The following is a 16436-nucleotide window of genomic DNA, read 5'->3' as shown; positions in this document are numbered from 1 at the left end:
TAACCCACAATGGGAGAGGCCTTTTTATACAGTCTGTCGATGTGCCTAGAGGAGGTCCTCCTCAGTTCCAGCAATTAACAAATGCATAGACAGGTTTTTATTTTTCTAATGTTTAATTAAAACTCTCTAATTATATTTTTTTCCTTTCTTCTCTCACATGCTATTTTTCACCCAGCCTTCACGCTACGCGGAAAGAAGGTGAACACTTGAGGCTGTGTGGGAGAGAAAATAGAGCTTATTAAGGCTAAAATGCCATACCCACTTGCCTGCAAGTACCATGGAACTCGATGGGACTTACTTTTCAGTAGACATTGCAGGATCCTGCAGGAAGTCCATTTGAGAACATATTGAAGAAGAAATGTCTTTGGGGTAAACCAGATACTTTTTGGAGGAGGACCATTCCATCGCCCACCTCCATGCAACCCAGATGTTGGAGAGATGCCAGATTGCCACTACCCCCATCATGTGCCACACTCAGGGAGGTCATTTAGGGCTTTGGGCCCTAGACGTCAGCCAGTCCTAGCCACTCCACTGACCAGGCACCTGAGAAAGGCTCCAAATTTCTGCATGATGTGTGGGCTAGAGAGGGAGAAAAAATTTGGTTCGGTTCACACTTAAAGCCAAACAGATCAAATTCACCCTTTCCAAAACTATACGAGAACCCAAACAAGGCCATTCTTTAAAACTTATCCAAATATTGTGATGCAGTTCTGCAACCGACCAATGTTTTTAAAAACACATCTATTAGGGGAGAGTGGGCATATAAATGACAATATAAATGACAATAACAGCCATTCTTCTATATTTGCACTTATTCAGATGTCCACCAATGTCTACAAAAATCCATACGTAAGGGAAAATGTCCATCAAAGTGAGCATATGAATGAAAACCACATATAAACATGTATTCTACTATGAGAACTGGCTTGCAAATATATGTGAGTTAAAACTGCCTATTGACAGTTGTTTCCATCCCTGTTCTGGGGATTCCTGCAAGCAGGATCCAGGTGAACAGCTCTTTCTCTCCTTCCAATGACGGTAGGGACAATATACAGCCATCATGGCTAACAACCATCCATCGTCTTCTCCTCCATACATTTGTCTAATCCTCTTTTAAAGACATCCCTGTTGGTGACCATCACTGCCTCCTGTGGGAGCAAATGTGATAGTTTAGCTATGTGCTGAGTGAAGGAGTCTTGTCCTTTGTCTCTCCTGAGAAAGCATCTCCCAACATTCAGCTTCATCAGCTGCCTCTGAGTTCTAGTATTAGGAGAAAAGGAAACGAATCTTCCCTCTTGTCTACACTAGGGATGGAAAGATCTGTCCGTTTCAGTTCTTTCAACTCATATCTCCAATATTACATTTGTTTCTCCACATTTCTACAATTTGATTTTTTTAAAAGCCCATGAAAATGTATTAGCATTTTAACTGTAAATTTCTCCTAATAAACACAATTTTATATGACGTTTTAACCAACGAACCCATTTTTGCAAGCATGCATGTTGTATGTTATTTTTTACTGATATTGTCATTTATATGCACAGTTTCCCTTAATAGCTGCATCGTTGAAAATATTGTTTGGTTGGCAAACTGCATCACAATTGCATCAAACCAGGGCTGAAGAATCCACACTTAAGACAAGCATCCCAAGACTGGAGAAGGACAATTGTGCGATTTGGAGTCTCCCAATGGCAACATTTTTGGAAGAATATGTGCTTCTTTATTGTTCCATCTCCTTCCAGTGTAATATGGCTGAAGGGGCAAGTGCTTTGCCCAATGACACTGTTTCAGAACCTGTCTCAGTGCAGTGGTAATAAAACTAGGACACCTGTTATGGATGTCCCTTTGGGCTTTTGTTGTTTTTGCCAACTAGAAAAAAACTGGAAGGGTGGGGTGTTACTTCCTGTAATTAAAAAGAAGAAGTTATTAGACTTTTATTGACATTGGTCTGGAAACTGCAGTCAATGCAGAATGCTGCAGCATGATTGCTGATGTAAGTGAGATTTGATCATCATATTATGCCTCTCTTCTGAGATCTGCACTGTCAATTTATTCATTAGGAAAAAAATTGTGCTATTTAAGTTACCCAAAATGGTACTATTTCTCTTCAAACTTCTTTCAGAGGTGTTGTCTGAATATAGCCCTCTCCTCCTGCTGCCATTGTCTGACCAATCACACCCAACACACCTCACATTTTGTCTGGGGTAAAATTGGGCATCAGCTCTAATTAAGGATCATTCTTGTAATTCAGAACTGCAGCATCACAACCTTCCATCAGCAGCACCACCAGGTAAATGTTTGTAACTCATTTCAAAACATTTTTTTAATGGTTAGAAAACTTTTTTTAATGGTTAGAAAATGGGTCAGTCTATTTGTCTATCTAAAGTCCTATCTGAGGGGTGAGGAGCTGCTGTTATCCTCCAGATTTTGTTGGACTCCAAATCCCATCAACCTTAGCTGGTATGACCAAGGGACAGACATGATGGATGTTGTAGTCCAGCAACACCTGGGTGGCCACAAGTTCTTCTCCTCCTGCCATTCTCTGACCAATCATACCCAACACACCTCACATTTCGCTTGAGATGAAATTGGGCATCAGCTCTAATCAAGGATCATTACTGTAATTCCATCAGCAGCACAACCCAGGGAAATGTTTGTTATTCATTTCAACACTTTTTTAATGGTTAGAAAATAGGTTAATTTATTTGACCATCTGAAGACCTAGGTCAGGGATGGGGAACTGTTATGACCCTTTAGATGTTGTTGGACTCCAAATCCCACCAGCCTTAGCCAGTATGACCAAAGGGCAGAGATGATGGATGTTGTAGTTCAACAACACCTGGATGGCCACAGGTTCTCCATCCCTGGCCTATAGAATCCAGCATTCTGTTGTCACAAGAGCCAACCAGATGACCTTTGGGCAGTATGAGGGCACAACAGGACATTGCTGGTTGTCAATTTCACTACTGGCATTAAGACACATAATAAACAAGGCATTGTGAGGAAGGAGCTCACCTCCACTAGTGATCATATAATCATAGAATAGTAGAGTTGGACGGCAGCTATAAAGCCATCAAGTCCAACCCCTTGCTCAATGCAAGAATCTAAGGTACAGCACCCATGACAAGTGGCTGTCCGGTTGCCTCTTGCATGCCTCCAGTGTTGGAGAGCCCACCACCTCCCTAGGTCAGTGGTTCCATTGTCATACCGCTCTAAAGAGTCAGGAAGTTTTTCCTGATGTTCTGCTGAAATGTAGCTTTCTGTAATTGAGCCCATTATTCAGTGATCTGCACTCTGAGATGATTGAGAAGAGATCCTGGCCCTCCCCTGTGTGGCAACCTTTCAAGTCCTTGAAGAATTCTATCATATCTCCCCTCAGAGGATCTTAAAACCAGGATCCAGGTGCATCAGCTCTCTCCCCACTTCCAGTTCACAGTAGCTGATATTCACAGTTATACGTCTGGTGATGGCAGAGACAGAATACAGCCATCACGGCTAACGACCATCGATGGATTTCTCCTCCATAAATTTGTCTAATCCTCTTTTAAAGACATCCAAGTTGGTGACCATCACTGCCTCCTATGGGAGCGAATGCCATAGGTTAGCTATGTGCTGAGTGAAGGAGTCTTGTCCTTTGTGTCTCCTGAAAAAGCATCTCCCGACATTCAGCTTCATCAGCTGCCTCTGAGTTCTAGTATTAGGAGAAAAGGAAACAAATCTTCCCTCTTGCCTACACTAGGGATGGAAAGATCTGTCCGTTTTAGTTCTTTCAATTTCTCTTTTTTCCAGTCTTAAACTTGGTTCTCTGCATTTTTGCAACAATTTGATTTTAAAAACCTAATGAAAATTTAACAGCTTTTTAGTGTGAATTTCCCCTAATCAACACACTTTTTGTATGGTTTGTTCAAGGTACTCATTTTTGCAAGCATGCATGTGGTATGTTATTTTCACTCATATTGTCATTTGTATGCACACTCTCCCCAATAGATGCATTTTTTAAAACATTGGTTGGGTGGCGAACGGCATCAAAATATTTGGATAAGTGCACATTTTGAAAATGGCCATGTTTCGGTTCTCATATGGTTTTGGAAAGGGTGAATTTGATCAGTTTGGCTTTACATGTGAACCAAACAGCGGTTTTCCTCCCTCTCTAGCCCACACACCATGCATAATTTACAGCCTCTGTCATGTGTCTTGTTAGTGGTGCAGCTAGGACTAGCCAATGTCTAGCGCCCAAAGCGCAGGATCCCCAAATGACCTCTCTGAGAATGGCACATGATGGGGGCAGTGGCAAACTGGCATCTCACCAGCATCTGGGTTGTATGGAGGTGGGAGGTGGGACTGTCCTCCTCAAAACAAGCTCAAGATTACCCCAAAGATGTTTCTTCTTCAATATATTCTAAAATGAACTTCCAGCACAATCGTGAAATGTCTACTGAAAAGTAAGTCCCATCGAGTTCCACAGTATTTGCAGGCAAATGGATATGGTATTTTAGCCTTAGTAAGGTTTATTTTTCCTCCCACACAGCCTCAGGTTTCCTATGTGAAGTTAAGACTGGGTAAAAAACACCATGTGGGAAAAGGAAGGGAAAAAATAATTTGAGAGGTTTAATTAAATTGGACAAATGAAGATCTTACTATTCAGTTTCTGGAACGGAGCAGAACTGACCTCTAGGCACAGCGATGGACCGTATAAAAAGGGGTCTCCTACACTGGGTTCTCCACAAACATCTGATACTCCAAAAGCAGCTCACTAGGAAAGCAGGTAATTTATTTGCCATTGGTGGGGTTGATGGTGGCTGAAATATCTCTTTTTTCTTTGGGTTATTAAATGGATTTTTCCTACTGAATTTGAGCTAAACTGAAATTTGCAAATCCTTCCTTGGACACAATTCTGGAGGGATGTCAAAATGAATATTTCGGTCAAGCTGTGGTGTGGGGTTCAGATGCTTCTTACAGATCCTGAGTGTTCTGCATGAGTTGGTTTCTAGTTCTGTTGAGGAAAGAGTCTGCGCAATGGGCATAACTGAAAATGTCAGGGTACTCCAAACACTTCTTAAAGAGGGAAATTTGAAGGGCCTTTTAGGAACATAGGAAGCTGTGTTATACTGAGTCAGATCGCTGGTCCATCTGGCTCAATATTGTCTACATTGACTGGCAGCATCTCTCCAGGGTTTCAGACAGGGAATCTTTCCCAGCCCTGTATGGAGATGCTGGGGGTTGAAATTGGGATCTTCTGCATGCTAAGTACACACTCTATCCTTAAGCTATGGTGCTTTCCCTATAAGACCCCAGTCCTCATGATTCTAATAGAGGGATCCTTTAATTAGAACCTTATAGCAGGTCGGTCTACCTGGGGAGGTGGTGGGCTCTCTAACACTGGAGGCCTTCAAGGCTCAGATGGACAGTCAACAGTCAAGTAACCTCTAACTTGGATTACTGCACTGAGCAGGGGGTTGGACTTGATGGCCTTATAGGCCCCTTCCAGCTCTGTGATTCTATGAATCAATACAGCTCAACATTGACTGGCAGCAGATCTACTGGGTTTCAGGCAGGGAATCTCCCCCAGCCATACTCAGAGATGATGGGGACTAAACCTGGGACTTTCTGTATGCAATGCAAATGCTTCACCAGTGAGCTGTGGCCCCTTCCTCAGCAGTTATCTGTTGGAGTATAGAATAAGGAAAGCAGTGAGCTTTGACAAGACAAGCACCATTGAATTCAGGGACACTCATTTTATTTTGCATGAAATGTTACCAAAATGGGGATTTATTGCAGAATTATGCAACAATGCCATGGCTTCTGGCCACGATGACTACATGTCTAGCGTATGCTGTCAGCGGCATCATGCCTCTGAGTGCCAGTTTCTGGTATCAGGAGTATGGAGAGAACTGTTGTGCTCCTCTCCTGCTTTTGGGCTTTCCATCCATGCTTATCCAGTGTGAGAGCGGGCTTCAGGACTACGGGGACCATTGCCCTGATCCCAAAGGCTCTTCTCATGTTCTTATGTGCAGGGTCTGCCCATATGAAATATCTCTCACAAATAGAAGCACAATAGTTGGTTTCCTTCCCTTGATCATGACTAGCGCTCTTAGGATCATGGGCTTTGAATCAGTTTTCTCTCTCTCCACCCCTCTCTCTGATGGAGATACATACCTTGCTGTCTGGCCAACCTTCCAGGGGCCACATGCCAGGGCTGTGCAAGCCAGAGACAAAAGCAGATGAAGCAATAAAGCCTTTATCTTTGTACTGCTGGCTAATTTCTGCACTCACTCACACACTCCTGTCTATCCTTGATTACGGCAAAGAAGAGGAATTATTGAGGCACACATTCCTGGAGAGACTTGGAGGGCTGCATGTGGCCCCAAGTCCTGAGGTTTCTCATCCAATATTTGTAGACGATCGTCTTGCTCTACCCAAATCTCATTGCAGATCAACCCTACCTGCTCTAAGATGGCTCTGGGGATGAGTGGCATCCAGTTGGACAACTTGTATCATCCAGTAGATGACAGCCTCTCCTTCCTTGATTTCTTCTGTCAATATCGTGGCTGCTATCCACCAGTTCAGCATCCCGGGTTTCAGTGTCCCTATGGCTATGTCCAAAAGTGGTATGGGCCCTTGATTTTCCCAGGGTGTGGCTGCGGCTATATTCCAATATGTTGCCGCCCAGGGTATCCCCAAAATAACTACTACCCTGGTTGCAGGCCATGTTAAGAACAGACACAACTTTGACAGAATATCCAGGAAAGAAGACACAAGATTTTGACCCTCAGCTCAATGGATGGACGCAATATTCAGAAGTACTGAGCGCTCCACAGACCCCACTGCCCAACCAATGGGATTTGTGAGGGCTCAGCATGACTGTTAATTCATGTGCTGCTTTGATTTATTGCTTTGGCTTCCTGATCTTTGCATGCAGGTGTCTTTTTTGGAACAGGCACCTTTTCTGCAGTCACACCCATCCCCTTGTAATCGAGCCATTTGCAATGCGCTCAGACCATCTGGCTCCCTCCTTTATTTTCTCATTAAAGTGTTCAGCATAACATAGAATAGTATGGTTTCTGTGTTTGTCCCTCTCTTGTCTCTTTTTCCTGTTTTCAAGCCTCCTTGGTAGACACAACAATACCTATCTATTAACATTGGAGGCAAATAGCCTCTGTTCATTGTTCAATAATGTTCATTACCTTGGTGTGAATTAGTGAATTAATTTTAACAACTAAACACTTTTTAAAAAGTGTTGAAATGAGTTACAAACATTTCCCTGGGTGGTGCTGCTGATGGAAGGTTGTGATGCTGCAGTTCTGAATTACAAGAATGATCCTTGATTAGAGCTGATGCCCACTTTCACCCCAGACAAAATGTGAGGTGTGTTGGGTGTGATTGGGCAGAGAATGGCAGAAGGAGGGAGGGTCTATTCAGGCAACACCTCTGAAAGAATTTTGAAGGCAATGAGAGCAATTCTGGATAATGAGCAGGATTTCTCTGTGATCTCATAAATCTTCAGATGTTGCTTGCTTCCTGTCATAAAAACTAAGTCTAATGACTTCCATTGAGGTTCATCTTAAACTGCAGTTAATGCAGAATGCTACAGCCTTATTGCTGACAGAAGTGAGATTCGGTCAACATATCAAGCCTCTGCCCAGAGATCTGAACTGGCTGTTGATTTATTACTGGGCCAAGTTCAAGATGTCACTGTCGATAGAGAAAACCCTTTACAGCTTCTGACCCAAATTATTTATGGCAGAAGTAAGCAACTTTTTATGGTCAGCAGAGCAAATCCTTCTTTTCATACCCATGCAGGACCAAATTTGACAGATGGGGGGTGCTTCCCACTTATTAATCAGCTGATATCACAGCGATGTCAGGTGATGTTGCACTTGGACATCCTGACTGTTGAGACTTCAAAGCGCAGTCAGGGGCTGTCTGAAAGCCCTTTCGTAAATAGCCGTACTCGTCTCTTTAAACCTCCAAACGTCAGAGGTTTGAAGAGCAGCACAAAGAGCATCCTTTGCAAAAAGCCTTTCAAACTGAGAGAACTTCATGATGAAATGGTTGAACAATTTGTTCTAGATAAAAAATGAATAAATATAAGGGCGATCAGGCTCAGCCAGCAAGGCCAATGGTCAGGGTGATGGGATGTGGAATCCAGCAACATCTGGAGGGCACACAACTGGAATTTGTGGACTCTGCCTCTCCTTCGCTCTGTGTCCACCATGGCAAAAGCCAGGGTCCAGTTTCTACAGTAGCCTTTCCAGATATTATGCTGCAGCGGTTACTGTTGCGGTTGTTGAATTGCTTCCTGTGAAGTGTCTGAAATCAATTTCACAATACAAATAGAACCATCTATCTGACTATATCAATCACAAATATAAAAACCATTTCAGATCAATCCATATAAGTGACAGAAATGCACATCTCCACATAGGAGACTTGTTGAAAGAGGAAAGTCTCTGTTGAAACAAAGATCCTTAGAAAGCTCAGTTTTGTTATTAGTCTCTGACAACACCCTGAGGCACCCTGAGGCGGACAGTTCTCAAAAGAAGGAAGCGCAGTCAAAACAGTGAGTCATAAGCTGTGTTAGAGCTTTTCCCTTACAATGAGAGACCAGCGTGTGGGAAAGAGGAACGGTCTCTTGGCTGCATTTGAAATGGAGCCTCCATGGACTGGGGCAGTCAGCCTGTGAAAACCAAATCCTGAGGGCCAATGACAAGGAGAACCAGAAGGGCAAGGCAGTTCCCCCTAAAAGATTTCTGGGGTCATCCACTGGATGGTTCTACTCAGCTTTCTACACCATGGACAGAAATATTGGCTGCACAGATAAGGAATTACTTGCCTTTCAAACACAAGCACACATGGTGTAGGATAGAGACCATGACATCCTGCTTGTGAGCATCATGAAGACATTTGGCCGCCCATCTATTGGATATAGATGCTGGCATTGGAGGCTTGCCCAATAGGACAGGAGGGGACCGGCCCCATTGTTTTGCCAAATAGGCAAGAAAGACTCGGGATTTCAGAACGGCAACAAATCACACTTAGTGGAAGAAGATTAACTGTTTCATTTGGGACAGCAGTTTCTGAATTGCAGGCAAGGCACTAAAACAATAACACAGAGATTGCAGCAGCTAATGAGCACGCACACGGTCGTACGCTCGCCTTCAGTGGCTGCAAGCCCAGAAAGCAGCAACAGTGAGATCCCTGTGGCCAATTTCATATACAGCACCCACCGGTCTGTGTTGAAGCTCCCTGAACAGGAGTTTGGGACCCTTATTTATACCCAGAAAGGGCCCCTGGACATGGGCACAGCTTTGCACCTGTGACTTTAATTAGCTATACCTCGCTATACATCTCTGCTATCTGTTCGACGCCTTTTGAAAACTTTCCTCTTTCAACAAGGCTTTTAAGTTAAGACCTATCCCAGTATGTGTCTGTGTTACAATTGCTGTTAACATGTTTTTTTAAAAAAATGTTTTAACCCTTTTTAAAACATTTTTTAAAATATTTTTAACTTTGTTCTATTTTAATGAATTCTAAGATCTGTTTTTATGATGTTTTAAAGTGTTTTTAGTGCTTCTGTTTGCCGCCCTGGGTTCCTGCTGGGAGGAAGGGTGGGATATAAATTAAATAATAAATTTTGTCTCCATTTTGGTTAATGACTGCCGAGGTATTGACAATCCTTGACAAGTTCAATGTCCTCACTGTCAACTTTAAACTTACATACATCTTCTGTTGTCAGTGCTTTTGCCTTTTTGACGTTGGGCTGTAGTCCTGCTTTTGTGCTTTCCTCTTGAACTTTCATCAGCATTTGTTTCAAATCATTACTGGTTTCTGCTAATAGTATGGCATTATCTGCAATATCTTAAATTATTGATATTTCTCCCTCCAATTTTCACACCTCCTTCATCTTGGTCCAATCCCGCTTTCCGTATGACATGTTCTGTGTATAGATTAAATAAACAGGGTGATAAAATACACCCATCTCACACCCTTTCCGATGAGGAACCAATCGGTTTCTCCATATTCTGTCCTTACAGTAGCCTCTTGTCCACAGTATAGGTTGCACATCAGGACAATCAGATTCTGGGGCACCCCCATTTCTTTTAAAGCATTCCATAGTTTTTCATGATCTACACAGTCAAAGGCTTTGCTGTAATCTATAAAGCAAAGGGTGATTTTCTTCTGAAATTCCTTCCTACGTTCCATTCTTTGGAATTGGGATGAATATTGAACGCTTCCAGTCTGTGGGCCATTGTTTTCTTTTCCATATTTCTTGACAGATTTTTGTCAAACTTTGGACAGATTCAGTCTCAGGAGCTTGTAGCAACTCTATCAGTATGCCATCTGTTGCTGGTGATTTGTTTCTTCCAAGTATTTTAAGAGCAGCTTTCACTCACATTCTAAAATTGCATACAGTTCCTCCATGAATGAATCTGTCATCCTGGCATCTTTTTTATAGAGTGCTTCAGTGTACTGCTTCCATCTTCCTTTTATTTCATCTCAGTCACTCAGTGTGTTCCCCTGTTGATTTTTCAACATCCCTACTTTTGATTTAAATTTTCCTTTCCTTTCTCTAATCTTTTGGAATAGGGCTCTTGGATTAGATGGACCCATATATCCAAGGGGGATAGGCCTTTATTTGGACATTTTATGAATGTTCCGGATATTTGAGGCATGGAGAGTTGTGAGAAGAGAAGAGCCTTTTCAGTAGTGGTTCCCTGACTGCCCCTTACTTCCATATCTTTTTGGCAACACCACCTGGGAGACCAGGCTTCCAATCCCAATTCAGCCATGAAGCTTCCTGGGTAGCCTTTTGTCTCTCAACCTAACCTACCTCACAAGATTGTGGTGAGCATGAAATGGAGACAGAGAGAGCCATGAACAACACCCTGATTGCCCAGCAAAGGTTGGGAAAGGGGCATTTTGCTACCTATCTCAAATTCCAGAGGGACTTTCCCTACAGATTGCAGCCTCCACATCTGTCCCCTCTTCCTACGCCCCATGTGTGTGTTTGTGTGTGTGTGTGTGTGTGTGTTTTAGAAGCCACCTTCTGGTCCTCCCTGCCCTGCTGCACATGACGGAGGCTTAGTCTGCAACACAAAGCCCATAGAGACGGACAACTAATCTGTCTTTCCAAACTGTGCTGAACACAACCTGCCCCTCTCCTCTTACGCCATGAGTGCTTGCTTCTTGGTGTGTGTGTTGTGTGTTTCTCTCTCTGTGTGTGTGTTAGTTTAGTGGTTAAAATTAATTCACTGATTCAAGCCAAGAAATGCACATTGTTCCTGAGCTATTCGCCCCTGATGTTAATAGACATGTATTGTTGCAACTTCCAAGGAGGCTTCCTAATGGGAAAGAGAGAAAGAACAGGGAGGAACACAGAAATGGAAGTGTTCTATGATATGCTGAACGCTTTAATGAGAATATAAAGGACGGAGCCAGAGGGTCCAAGCACACCGCAAATGGCTCGATTACAAGGGGATGGGAGTGATTTCAGAAAAGGAGCCTGTTCCAAAAAAGATGCCTGCAAGCAAAGATTGGGAAGCCAAAGCAATAAAGTCAAAGCACCATATGAATGAACAGACATGCTGAGCCCTCACAAATCCCATTGGTTGTGCAGTGGGGTCTGTGGAGCGCTCAGCACTTCCGAATGTTGTGTCGAGGGTCAGAATCGTGTGCCTTCTTTCCTGGATGTTCTGTCAAAGTTGTGTCTGGACTTAACATGGCCGGCAACCAGGGTAGTAGTTATTCTGGCGATAACAGGGGCGACACAATGGGATATAGCCGTAGCCACACCCTTTGATATAGACGGGGCACCATGTTACGACACAGCCAGGCGGACACCGAATGCTTTTTTGCCGTTGCGGTGGATAGCAGTCAGGATATTGACAGAAGGAATCAAGGGAGGAGAGGCTGTCATCTGCTGGATGATACAAGTTGTCCAACTGGATGCCATTCATCCCCAGAGCCATCTTAGAACAGGTAGGGTAGATCTGAAATGAGATTTGGGTAGAGCAAGATGGTCATCTACAAATACTGGAGATACAGAGAGAGCCATGAACAATGCCCTGATTTCCCAGCAAGGTTGGGAAAGGTGCATTTTGCTATCTATCTCAAATTCCAGAGGGACTTTCCCTACAGATTGCAGCCTCCACATCTGTGTCCGTCAATCTTACCGCTTGTTTGCCTGGATGGAGGATAGAGAGGGGTGTTTGAGAGAGTGCAGGGATTAGCTGACAGTACAAAGGCAAAACTCCCATTTGTTGCTCCATCTGCTTTTGTCTCTGGCTTACACACCCCTGGCATGTGGCCCCTGGAAGGCTGGCCAGAAAGCAAGGTATGTCTCTCCATCAGAGAGAGGGGTGGAGAGAGAGAAAACTGGTTGAAAGCCCTTCATCCGAAGAGTGCTAGAAGGGCACAGGAAGGAAGCAAACTATTGTGCTTCAACATATGCAGATATTTCATATGGGCAGACCTTCCACCTAAGAACACGAGGAGAGCCTCTGGGATCAGGCCAAGGGATCCCCTAGTCCTGGAGCCCATTTTCAGAGTGGATAAGCAGATGCCCCAATGGAAATCCCAAAAGCAAGAGATGAACATGACAGTTCCCCCCATACTTCTGATACCCAGCAAGTTGAATTCAGAGGCATGCTTCCTTTCCAACCATACACCAGCCATATAGCCATTGTGGCTACAAGCCAGAGCATTGTTGCATAATTCTGCAATAAATTCCCATTTTGGTTATATTCCATGCAAAAAGTGAGTGCCCTGTGAATGCCATGTTGCTTCTCTTCCCAAAGGTCATTGCTTTCCTTATCCTGTATCTACTCCAACATATACACCCACTATGTATCCCCTTGAGGAAGGGACCAGAGCTCACTGGTAGAGCTCTGCTGTGCAAAGCAAAGGTCCGTGGTTAAGTCATTGGCATCTCCGAGTACAGCTGGGGAGATTCCCTGCCTGAAACCCCGGAGAGCTGGTGCCAGCCAATGTCGGCAATACCGAGCTACAAGGACCAATGGACTCACTTCCTAGAAGGTCGCATCCTATGTTCCCATTAAATCATCCCTCTCTACAGAATCATGAGGACTGGGGTCTTTTAGGGGAAAGGACCATAGCTTAGGGATAGAGTGTGTACTTAGTGTGCAGAAGATCCCAGGTTCAACCCCCAGCATTTCACACTGGCCATGGAAAGACTCCCAGTCTGAAACCCTGGAGAGATGCTGCCAGTCAGTGTAGACAATCCTGAACTAGATGAACCTGCAATCTGACTCAGTATAACACAGCTTCCTTTGTTCCTAAAGGACCCTCCAAATTCCCCTCTTGAAGAAACGTTTGGAGTCCTCAGACATTTTCAGCTGCACCCATTGCACAGACTCTTTCCTCCACAGGACTAGAACCCAGCCCATGCAGAACACTCAGCATCAGAAAGATTCGTTTGAACCTCACATCACAGCTTGACTGAAATATTCATTTGGACATCCCTCCAGAATTTCAGTTTAGTTCAAATTCAGTAGGAAAAATCCACTTAAGAACCCTCAGAGAAAAGAGAGCTTTCAGCCACCATCAACCCCAGAAACGAGAAAGAAATTACCTGCTTTCCTGGTGGATCTGATGAGATGCTTTCAGAGTATCCGATGCTTGTGGAGTAACCCACAATGGGAGAGGCCTTTTTATACAGTCTGTCGATGTGCCTAGAGGAGGTCCTCCTCAGTTCCAGCAATTAACAAATGCATAGACAGGTTTTTATTTTTCTAATGTTTAATTAAAACTCTCTAATTATATTTTTTTCCTTTCTTCTCTCACATGCTATTTTTCACCCAGCCTTCACGCTACGCGGAAAGAAGGTGAACACTTGAGGCTGTGTGGGAGAGAAAATAGAGCTTATTAAGGCTAAAATGCCATACCCACTTGCCTGCAAGTACCATGGAACTCGATGGGACTTACTTTTCAGTAGACATTGCAGGATCCTGCAGGAAGTCCATTTGAGAACATATTGAAGAAGAAATGTCTTTGGGGTAAACCAGATACTTTTTGGAGGAGGACCATTCCATCGCCCACCTCCATGCAACCCAGATGTTGGAGAGATGCCAGATTGCCACTACCCCCATCATGTGCCACACTCAGGGAGGTCATTTAGGGCTTTGGGCCCTAGACGTCAGCCAGTCCTAGCCACTCCACTGACCAGGCACCTGAGAAAGGCTCCAAATTTCTGCATGATGTGTGGGCTAGAGAGGGAGAAAAAATTTGGTTCGGTTCACACTTAAAGCCAAACAGATCAAATTCACCCTTTCCAAAACTATACGAGAACCCAAACAAGGCCATTCTTTAAAACTTATCCAAATATTGTGATGCAGTTCTGCAACCGACCAATGTTTTTAAAAACACATCTATTAGGGGAGAGTGGGCATATAAATGACAATATAAATGACAATAACAGCCATTCTTCTATATTTGCACTTATTCAGATGTCCACCAATGTCTACAAAAATCCATACGTAAGGGAAAATGTCCATCAAAGTGAGCATATGAATGAAAACCACATATAAACATGTATTCTACTATGAGAACTGGCTTGCAAATATATGTGAGTTAAAACTGCCTATTGACAGTTGTTTCCATCCCTGTTCTGGGGATTCCTGCAAGCAGGATCCAGGTGAACAGCTCTTTCTCTCCTTCCAATGACGGTAGGGACAATATACAGCCATCATGGCTAACAACCATCCATCGTCTTCTCCTCCATACATTTGTCTAATCCTCTTTTAAAGACATCCCTGTTGGTGACCATCACTGCCTCCTGTGGGAGCAAATGTGATAGTTTAGCTATGTGCTGAGTGAAGGAGTCTTGTCCTTTGTCTCTCCTGAGAAAGCATCTCCCAACATTCAGCTTCATCAGCTGCCTCTGAGTTCTAGTATTAGGAGAAAAGGAAACGAATCTTCCCTCTTGTCTACACTAGGGATGGAAAGATCTGTCCGTTTCAGTTCTTTCAACTCATTTCTCCAATATTACATTTGTTTCTCCACATTTCTACAATTTGATTTTTTTAAAAGCCCATGAAAATGTATTAGCATTTTAACTGTAAATTTCTCCTAATAAACACAATTTTATATGACGTTTTAACCAACGAACCCATTTTTGCAAGCATGCATGTTGTATGTTATTTTTTACTGATATTGTCATTTATATGCCCAGTTTCCCTTAATAGCTGCATCGTTGAAAATATTGTTTGGTTGGCAAACTGCATCACAATTGCATCAAACCAGGGCTGAAGAATCCACACTTAAGACAAGCATCCCAAGACTGGAGAAGGACAATTGTGCGATTTGGAGTCTCCCAATGGCAACATTTTTGGAAGAATATGTGCTTCTTTATTGTTCCATCTCCTTCCAGTGTAATATGGCTGAAGGGGCAAGTGCTTTGCCCAATGACACTGTTTCAGAACCTGTCTCAGTGCAGTGGTAATAAAACTAGGACACCTGTTATGGATGTCCCTTTGGGCTTTTGTTGTTTTTGCCAACTAGAAAAAAACTGGAAGGGTGGGGTGTTACTTCCTGTAATTAAAAAGAAGAAGTTATTAGACTTTTATTGACATTGGTCTGGAAACTGCAGTCAATGCAGAATGCTGCAGCATGATTGCTGATGTAAGTGAGATTTGATCATCATATTATGCCTCTCTTCTGAGATCTGCACTGTCAATTTATTCATTAGGAAAAAAATTGTGCTATTTAAGTTACCCAAAATGGTACTATTTCTCTTCAAACTTCTTTCAGAGGTGTTGTCTGAATATAGCCCTCTCCTCCTGCTGCCATTGTCTGACCAATCACACCCAACACACCTCACATTTTGTCTGGGGTAAAATTGGGCATCAGCTCTAATTAAGGATCATTCTTGTAATTCAGAACTGCAGCATCACAACCTTCCATCAGCAGCACCACCAGGTAAATGTTTGTAACTCATTTCAAAACATTTTTTTAATGGTTAGAAAACTTTTTTTAATGGTTAGAAAATGGGTCAGTCTATTTGTCTATCTAAAGTCCTATCTGAGGGGTGAGGAGCTGCTGTTATCCTCCAGATTTTGTTGGACTCCAAATCCCATCAACCTTAGCTGGTATGACCAAGGGACAGACATGATGGATGTTGTAGTCCAGCAACACCTGGGTGGCCACAAGTTCTTCTCCTCCTGCCATTCTCTGACCAATCATACCCAACACACCTCACATTTCGCTTGAGATGAAATTGGGCATCAGCTCTAATCAAGGATCATTACTGTAATTCCATCAGCAGCACAACCCAGGGAAATGTTTGTTATTCATTTCAACACTTTTTTAATGGTTAGAAAATAGGTTAATTTATTTGACCATCTGAAGACCTAGGTCAGGGATGGGGAACTGTTATGACCCTTTAGATGTTGTTGGACTCCAAATCCCACCAGCCTTAG

The 16436-nt window shown here is 43.2% G+C and overlaps 1 long non-coding RNA gene across 1 annotated transcript; it reads right to left on the bottom strand.

Moving 5' to 3' along the window:
* Window positions 1-11382: 11382 nt before the first annotated feature.
* LOC133374890 (uncharacterized) lies at window positions 11383-13646 on the bottom strand. The gene is made up of 2 exons (XR_009760011.1): window positions 13592-13646; window positions 11383-11990 (listed from the first exon to the last, which is right to left on the bottom strand). It is a non-coding gene; the product is annotated as an uncharacterized LOC133374890 (long non-coding RNA).
* Window positions 13647-16436: the final 2790 nt, after the last annotated feature.

The sequence above is a fragment of the Rhineura floridana genome, chromosome 22 (genome assembly GCF_030035675.1).
Source record: "Rhineura floridana isolate rRhiFlo1 chromosome 22, rRhiFlo1.hap2, whole genome shotgun sequence".
Lineage (NCBI taxonomy): Eukaryota > Metazoa > Chordata > Lepidosauria > Squamata > Rhineuridae > Rhineura > Rhineura floridana.
Note: the sequence above shows the minus strand (reverse complement) of the source record. Positions and strands in the feature narration are given on the sequence as shown.